The following is an 8,893-nucleotide window of genomic DNA, read 5'->3' on the forward strand; positions in this document are numbered from 1 at the left end:
ACGACCTGTTCTGAAGTTCAGATTACATGTTCCATGGGTCAGTCCTCTACTTTAAAAATGCCAACAAGTGCAAAGGAACCTGAGGCAAGCTGCACTGAGTAGAAGAATGGCGGATTAGTGGGGAATAGCTGCTTAACCCTTTCTCTTTCCACCATTTCACCTCCCCATGCAGTTTATTTGCCCTCTCCCAACTGCTTTTTCACCTGTGCGTGTGTGGGAAATGACAGAGGGATCATTGGTTGCATCTAATGCTGTGAGAGTGCAAAGGGAGTTCCCTGACCCTTTTCTCCTCCCTGCAGCCCCTCAAAATGCCTCTCTTGAGGGTTGGGGTGCTCCTAGGAAAGGCTGGAGATATAGGGCTAGTGGGAGAGGGGAATCTGGGAAAATTAGGTAGAAGTATCTTGCAGGAACATGGGATGCAACCCATTCTTATCTCTCTCTCCCCCGTCCCCGCAGGTGAAAAAGCAGCTTGGGAAGGGTGCTTGTGAGCTGAGGAATGACTGGAAGGGAAAGGGTTAAGGAGAGTCCTTCCTCCCCTCTTTCTGCTCAGATGTCGCCTGCCACAGGCTGTTTGAGGTTTAAAAGAAAAACCACAAAGGAAAGAAAAGAAAAGAATGGAATTCTGCGTAATATGTAGTTTGAACCTCAGAGGGGAGACACCCTGTCCAGTGAGTCAACACAGAGGGCTGGGCTCCTCTGCGGGCAGGTGGCAGTAACACTCATGAACGCTAAAAAATGCAATGGTAAAAAATCCTGCCGACCAGAGGTGAGGCTATTTCATGTTGGCTCAAGCGTCACAAAGCTGGGAAACTGGAAGCTAAGGCTGATGCCTTAACAAATGTGCCCCATGATTGGTAATGGTGTTGTGCAATCATGCTGGCTCCAAGATTTTTGGCAGGCTCCACGTTTTGCGGGGCCTTTGGGCAACCAAGTGTCAGTGGCTCCACTTTGGACTGGATATAAAGCACTATGCTTACTTTTGCACCATGTTTACTCTTATTATTATTAGTAATTATTTTATTTATTTATTTCATTTCTGTACCACCCAATAGCCGAAGCTGTCTGGGTGGTTCACAACAATTCACAAAATCACGAACCACAAGATAATAATTATACAAGATAATAAAATACAGCATAAAATTTCAGTATACGAAATGTAAAACAATTCAAACAGCTCAAAGCAATGTCCATAAAATACTAGACCCGCTAAAGATCTCTAACATAAATCCCCCGCCATATGCCACTAAATGCCTGGGACTAGAGGGCAGTCTTAACCTGGCATCGAAAAGATGACAGTGTTGGCGCCAGGCAGACCTAGTGGGGAGATCATTCCATAATCGGGGGGGGGGGGCACCACTAAGAAGGCCCTCTCCCTTGTTGCCACCTTTCAAGCCTCCCTTGGAGGTGGCAGTGGTAGGAAGGCCTCACATGATGGTTGTAGTGGCCGGGTAGGTTCAGGTCAGGAGAGGCACTCCATCAGGTATTGCGGTCCCGAGCCATGTAAGGCTTTATAGGTTAAAACCAGCACCTTCAATTGGGCTCGGAAACATAGAGGCAGCCAATGCAAATGGGCCAAAATTGGTGTCCTTACCCTTCTTCTTCCCAATGCTCTCCTTTCCCCTCCCTGTGACAATTCTGCACCTTTCCTCCCCTGCACCTCTCTAGCTCGCTTTCCCTCTCTTCTCACATAGATATAAAAAGAGCAGAGACAGACATACCTTAAAGTTTGCAATAGACCATTAAAAAACAACCCCTGTCCCTAGGTGATGGAAATCAACTGAGAATTCCAAGATTTACTGCATCTGTGATTGGACAGCAGGTGCCTCCCACATAAAAAATGAGCAGAGACAAGAATGTGTGCACTTTTTAAAAGGGGTCTTACATAGAAAATCTTATTTAGGGTGCAGTCCTGTCGACTGCTCCCTGTGTGATTGGAAACCCCCAAACTAGAGGCATCTGATCATCCAATGCAGGGCAGGAGAATGGCAGAGGTTATTTTCGCCCCCCATCCTTTTGCCCTGCAGATTTTGCTAGGTGGGCTTTTCAGCACACCCAGCAAGGGTACTTCAGAGGGAGAGGGAAGGAGGTTGGAGGAGGTTCAGGATAACTCATATCCTGGCTTCTCCAGTCTCTTCCCCTCCCCGCCCACTGGAACACCCCCTTTCTTCCTCCTCTGAGGTCACTTTTCTGGTGCAGTTCTTTCCATGCTGGCTGAGAGGGAGCAGGGGAGGAGGGTCACAACTCTGACATCCCTTTCCACAGTTGGAATGCTCCCTCAGAAGGGGGAGTCAGAGCATCCCAGGGACCATAGGATTGCTCCCTTAAGGTGCAATCCTAGGCACATTTAGACAGAAAACAGGTCTGCAACTCCCAGCATGCCTCAGCCATTCTGGGAGTTATAGGACTTTTTTTCTGTCTAAACTTGTATAGGATTGTGTATTCAGTTAGGTTTGAAAAGTGCAACCCAGATGCATGGAGTCATTGGAGCATGAGGTTTCTGCCTGCAATTGGGCAGTGGATTTGGGTTGGCAGGAGGTTTGAGGGATCAATTTAAGTAGATTGCTGGAACCTGAGGGGTGTCTTGTATGGGGGAGTTAAGGCAAACTAGCCTTAACCTGCCCCCCCATATTCAGTATTAAAAGTGGACTGTAGATTATATTGCAGTGAGTTTCTCTCAGTACATATCCCCAACCTATACTAAGGTATAATAACAACAGCAAACTATACTGCAGTCTTATAATATGCCATTCTGTCTCTTTTACCTGTAATATGGGGGATAACAGCACTGGGCAACACTACAGGGTCATTGTATGCTATTCTCTCATCAACACCTCAGCCCCCTACCTGCAGTAGGGGTGTAATGCCTCTGGACAGCACTTCAGTTTTAGTGTAAACCACTGGCTGCCTTTACAGTAAAATAAAAACCCATGTCCTCCGGACCGGGGTGATTGCTGAGAGGGGAAGCTTTTAATTTTCAAGGCTCCATAGAACTCAATGAAACACTGCCATCTAGTGGCTGTTTTAATAGCGTAACCATCCAACTTAAAATAAATAGTTCATTGTTTCTGGATCTTTTGGAGATGGAATAACCAGGAAATACCTCTGGATTTGTCCTGGAGGTTGATGACATCATGAAAAGGACCCGCCAACGTCCATGAGTGAGCAATCTCAATAGCAGGATAAAAGCTCCGTGTGAAGGAGCCCACTGTCTGAGGCTGAGTTCCCATCTACAGTATTCAGCATGAACTACACTTCAGGGCTGACATAAGCCATTTTCCCCCCCAGCCACAGAGTCTTCCAACCTACAATATAAGGATGATGAACTGCATTTGTCTTGGTAGGGCTAATGAGCTAAAAAAAACCCTTTAGCTTAATAGGTCCTGAGTTCAAAGGTGCAGGAACTCCTTATTCTGTTACCTTTTTGTTGGGGGCAAGGGGGAGATGCACACTGGTGCCCAGTCACAGCTATCTTAAACTTTTGGATTTTTCCTTTGACTTCTATGAGCAGCTTTCACTTCTGCCCTAGGGCACTTTTAAAAAGTAGAAGTGGATTCTCAGGGTAAGCCAGGAAATGACCAGTTTAGAAGAGATGGATCACTTTTGTCCTTTGTCCTTCCTTTTCTCAATGCGATTTGAGAGATAGATGGGTTAGTAGTAATTCAAGCGAGCTCAAGGGCTGCTTTGACACACACTTCTGCCAGATGCCCTTCCCCTCCTTGCTTCTAAGGGAAAGACCTGCAGCTGCTCTCTAGCCCAAGCGCACGCACACACCTAACTTGTCCCTCAACCCCTCTGTGCTCTTTGCCTTTGTCTCCTTGGTTTCTCAGCTTCTAGGTGATCAGCACAGGTGCTCCCCAGACTCTACACAGACACACCCCAGTCTTGTCCCTCCTCTGCATTCCTTGGCTTTATTTCCTTGATTTCTCTCCCCACTGCCAGTTGATCTGTGGCATTTTGAAGTTGTCACTGCATTAGCTGCACCTCCTCCTTGCAAGCAAATACTTTCAGAGTCTGTTCTGGTGCTGGATGTTGGAAAGTCTGATGTGACTTACAGCAGAGTTGCTCTGTATAGAGAAAGCATGGCAACACAGCATTCAGTATTGGAGGTAATGAACACAGGCTAAAGCTGGTTTAGAAGAAGTTCAAATCAACTTAATTTATTAGTGCTTTTATACACAACATCAGAGAAGGCTGTTTAACACTGTTTAACTACAAGCACCCCCTACAGCTGAGTGTGTGAGTGAAGTGAGCGAAGGCATGGGGTATGGTTACTTGCTTCCTTTAGGGAGAGAGCTGCATGGCACTTATTGAAGAGGCAGAGAAGGAAGAAGGAAAAAGAAAGAGGAAGGGGAGGGAGCAGGAAAAAGGAACTGATCAGACACTAAGCGGGATGAACAAGACAAGCAGCTGTTGATGCAATGTATTCTCTATCGCCCCCTACTGTCTGGAAGCATGCGGACCTGTTCCTATTTTCCAACACTGGGGACTGCCAGTGGCTTCCCTATGTATAGGGACAACATCATCAGTTGACACCAACAAACATTGGAAGGAGGGTGAGCGTCCCATGCTGAGATGCTGTGTCTCTTCACAGGCTTGCTACCAGACAGCCACAGGCTAGGGGCTGGCATGAAGTTCTGTAATGGGCTCTTCTGAGGGCATGGGCCCTTGGGAAGTGCCCCACGGTACTGACCCCAGATGCAGCCCTGTGTGCAATGTAACAAATTGTGCTTGGTTACAACTTACTCTCCATGCACCCACACTTCCCCTTGGTCTTTCAGGCTCAAATCCAGATGGGAAGAATAGAGTGCCTGGGATCAGAAAAGATGCCCTGTGTTGTCCTGGTCCTATATTGCAATTGAACCTTACTGTATTGCTAGAGGAATCTTCCTGTGAGTTGACGCATGCCTGTTTGTTGCTTGTTAGCCAGCACAGTTTCTGACTTTGCACAACATCACTGAACACTGGGCATATCTGTTAAGCAAGTTGGAAGTTTAGGCACCAGCCTAAACTTCCAATTTTCTGGCTTTGTGGAGCTTGAGCCGACATGAGATAGTCAGAACTCTGGTCTTAAACAGGCAGGTTTTCTTTTATCATTGAATTTCCCTGGTTCTTGAAAAAGGAAATCTGTTCTTTCAGTGGTCTGAAAAACAAAACAAAACACAAACTAAAAAACAAAATACAAACAAGTCATTAACTGAGTTGTTGTTGTTGTTGTTCAGTCGTTTAGTTGTGTCCAACTCTTCGTGACCCCATGGACCATAGCACGCCAGGCCTTCCTGTCCTATTAACTGAGTAGATATGTACAAATGAATAGATATGTCTCTGCATGTTCAGAATAGCTTACTTCAGAGTAAGCCTGCACAGTATTCCAGCATAGCATTTTCCTTTTCCTCCCTCTCTTCATCCGTGATCTGTCAGTCAGTAAGAGTGCTTCCCTCAGTCTTCAAAATTACCCCACAAAACCTTATCTCAGTTGATAGTTCCCTGCTATTCCCTCCCCTGCCCCAATACACACACTATCAGAATGCTGACAGGAAGAGTGGAATTCAAAACAATAGAATACTGGCCGCATTCTAGTTTCAGAGTGACTGTAGCCATGAAATGGAATAGCCATGAGTTATGCCTGACATAACTTTGCCAGCAGTTGCTGCCATAGGCCTTCATGGGGCAGAAAAATCTTGATAACTTTTAAACCACAGCTCAGAATTTCACCAAACCAAAGAAAGGCACACCCTGTTGACAAAATATACGTGGTCGTATTCCAAAAAGTAGCCCTATGCGTTTCATTTTCCACATGATGAAATGTTAAACTACAGTTGATATGGCCAGACAAGGTTTCTTTTTGTTTTGTTTTTTTTCAAATGTTTTGTATGTCTTACATGTCGTACTCTGCAAAAGCTGTGGTTTAACGTTTATTCATGAGATAAATGATTTTCAGGGAAGAATTAGAAAGAATTGGTACATTATAGCGAACATTAATGGGTGCCAAGAAATACTTATGAGCTCTTTCAAAAGAACAAGGAATACCACACCACAAGCAGACACACCTCAGTGTTCTTCGAGGTGCTACATCCCCACAGGACACCACCCCTGTGGACGTTGCATAAACCGTAAACTGGCTAACGGACCCAGCTTTGCACAGATGGGAGTAGCCCTTATGTTGATACACGGAAGCCTTCAAGCAAACTTACACAGCTTTCAGAGTTGGACACACTGTGCCCGCCCCATCTGAGTGAAGCCATGCCCACTGACACCCCTAGGCACAGCCTTTTCCATGGTGCACCCCATAGCCCCCTGAGGGAGGGGTCTGAGGGGGCTGCCCCACAGCAGGGGGAGGGTCAGGCTTATAATTGTGCCCCTCGACCCACTAATCTGTTGCGGCTTCAAACTGTATGGAGTGCAAAGCTATGTGCTACATAGTTAGTGAAGCCTGCCCCTAGTGGCTGAAAATGTAACTGCAGGCTTCAACCACATGGACACACTTAAGTTAATTACAATTTGTTGTTGTTCAGTCGTTAGGTCATGTCCGACTCTTCGTGACCCCATGGACCATAGCACGCCAGGCCTTCCTGTCCTGCGCTGTCTCCCGGAGCGTGCTCATTTTCATATTCATTGCATCCGTGATGCTATCTAGCCATCTCATCCTCTTCCGTCCCCTTCTCCTTTTGCCTTCAGTCTTTCCCAGCATCAGGGTCTTTTCCAGGGAGTTTTCTCTTCGCATTAGGTGGCCAAAATATTGGAGCTTCAGCTTCATTATCTGTCCTTCCAATGAGCACTCAGGGTTGATTTCCTTTAGGATGGACTGATTTGACCTCCTTGCAGTCCAGGGGACTCGTAAGAGTCTTCTCCAGCACCACAGTTCGAAAGCATCAATTCTTCGGCGCTCAGCCTTCCTTATAGTCCAGCTCTCACAGCCATACATTACTACTGGGAAAACCATAGCTTTGATTAGACGGACCTTTGTCGGCAAGGTGATGTCTCTGCTTCTTACTATGCTGTCTAGGTTTGCCATAGCTTTCCTCCCAAGGAGCAAGCGTCTTTTAATTTCATGGCTACAGTCACCGTCTGCGGTGATCTTGGAGCCCAAGAAAGTAAAATCTGTCACTGCTTCCATTTCTTCCCCTTCTATATGCCAGGAAGTGATAGGGCCAGATGACATGATCTTAGTTTTTTTAATGTTGAGTTTCAAACCAGCTTTTGCACTCTCCTCTTTCACCCTCAACAAGAGGCTCTTGAGATCCTCTTCGCTTTCTGCCATTAGGGTGGTATCGTCTGCATATCGGAGGTTGTTGATAATTCTCCCGGCAATCTTAATTCCGACCTGTGATTCATCCAACCCGGCATTTCTCATGATGTACTCTGCATATAAGTTAAATAAGCAGGGTGACAATATGCAGCCTTGTCGTACTCCTTTCCCAATTTTGAACCAATCGGTTGTTCCATGTCTGGTTCTTACTGTTGCTTCTTGACCCTCGTACAGGTTTCTCAGGAGACGGGTAAGGTGGTCTGGTATTCCCATTACTTTCAGAATTTGCCACAGTTTGTTGTGATCCACACAATCAAAGGCTTTAGCGTAGTCAATGAAGCAGAAATAGACGTTTTTCTGGAATTCTCTTGCTTTCTCCATGATGCAGCGAATGTTGGCGATTTGATCTCTAGTTCCTCTGCCTCTTCGAAACCCAGCTTGTACTTCCGGTAGTTCTCGGTTCGCATACTGCTGAAGCCTAGCTTGTAGGATTTTGAGCATCACCTTGCTGGCATGTGAAATGAGCGCAATTGTGCGGTAGTTTGAACACTCTTTGGTGTTGCCCTTCTTTGGAATTGGAATGTAAACTGACCTTTTCCAGTCTTGTGGCCACTGTTGAGTGTTCCAGATTTGTTGGCATATTGAATGCAGCACTTTAACAGAATCATCTTTTAGGATTTGAAATAGCTCAGCAGGAATACTGTCATCTCCGCTAGCTTTGTTGTTACTAATGCTTCCTAAGGCCCACTTGACTTCACTCTCGAGGATGTCCGGCTCAAGTTCAGTGACCGCACTATCATGGCTATCAGGGACATTCAGATCTTTCCTGTATAGTTCTTCTGTGTATTCTTGCCACCTCTTCTTAATCTCATCTGCTTCTGTTAGGTCCCTGCCTTCTTTGTCCTTTATCATGCCCGTCTTTGCACAAAACGTTCCCTTGAGATCTCCAATTTTCTTGAAGAGATCTCTAGTCTTCCCCATTCTATTGTTTTCCTCGATTTCTTTGCATTGTTCATTTAAGAAGGCCTTCTTGTCTCTCCTTGCTATTCTCTGGAACTCTGCATTCAGTTGGCTATATCTTCCCCTTTCTCCCTTGCTTTTCGCTTCCCTTCTTTTGTGAGCTACTTGTAAAGCCTCATCAGACAGCCACTTGGCTTTCTTGCATTTCTTTTTCTTTGGGACGGATTTCATTGCTGCCTCCTGAACAATGTTACGGACCTCCGTCCATAGTTCCTCAGGCACTCTGTCTATCAGGTCTAATCCCTGAAATCTATTCCTCACCTCCACTGTATATTCAGAAGGGATATGACTGAGGTCATACCTGAACGGTTTAGTGGTTTTCCCGACGTTCTTCAATTTAAGCCGAAATTTTGCAAGAAGCAGCTCATGATCTGAGCCACAGTCAGCTCCAGGTCTTGTTTTTACTGACTGTATGGAGCTTCTCCATCTTTGGCTGCAAAGGACATAATCAATCTGATTTCGATATTGACCATCTGGTGACGTCCATGTGTAGAGTCGCCTCTTGTGCTGTTGGAAAAGAGTGTTTGCTATGATCAGCATGTTCTCTTGGCAAAACTCTATTAGCTTTTGTCCTGCTTCATTTTGTACACCAAGGCCATGCCTGCCTGTTATCCCGGTGATTTCTTG

The sequence above is a fragment of the Heloderma suspectum genome, chromosome 10 (genome assembly GCF_057233095.1).
Source record: "Heloderma suspectum isolate Gila_16-S chromosome 10, 16-S_ref, whole genome shotgun sequence".
NCBI classification, from domain to species: Eukaryota; Metazoa; Chordata; class Lepidosauria; order Squamata; family Helodermatidae; genus Heloderma; species Heloderma suspectum.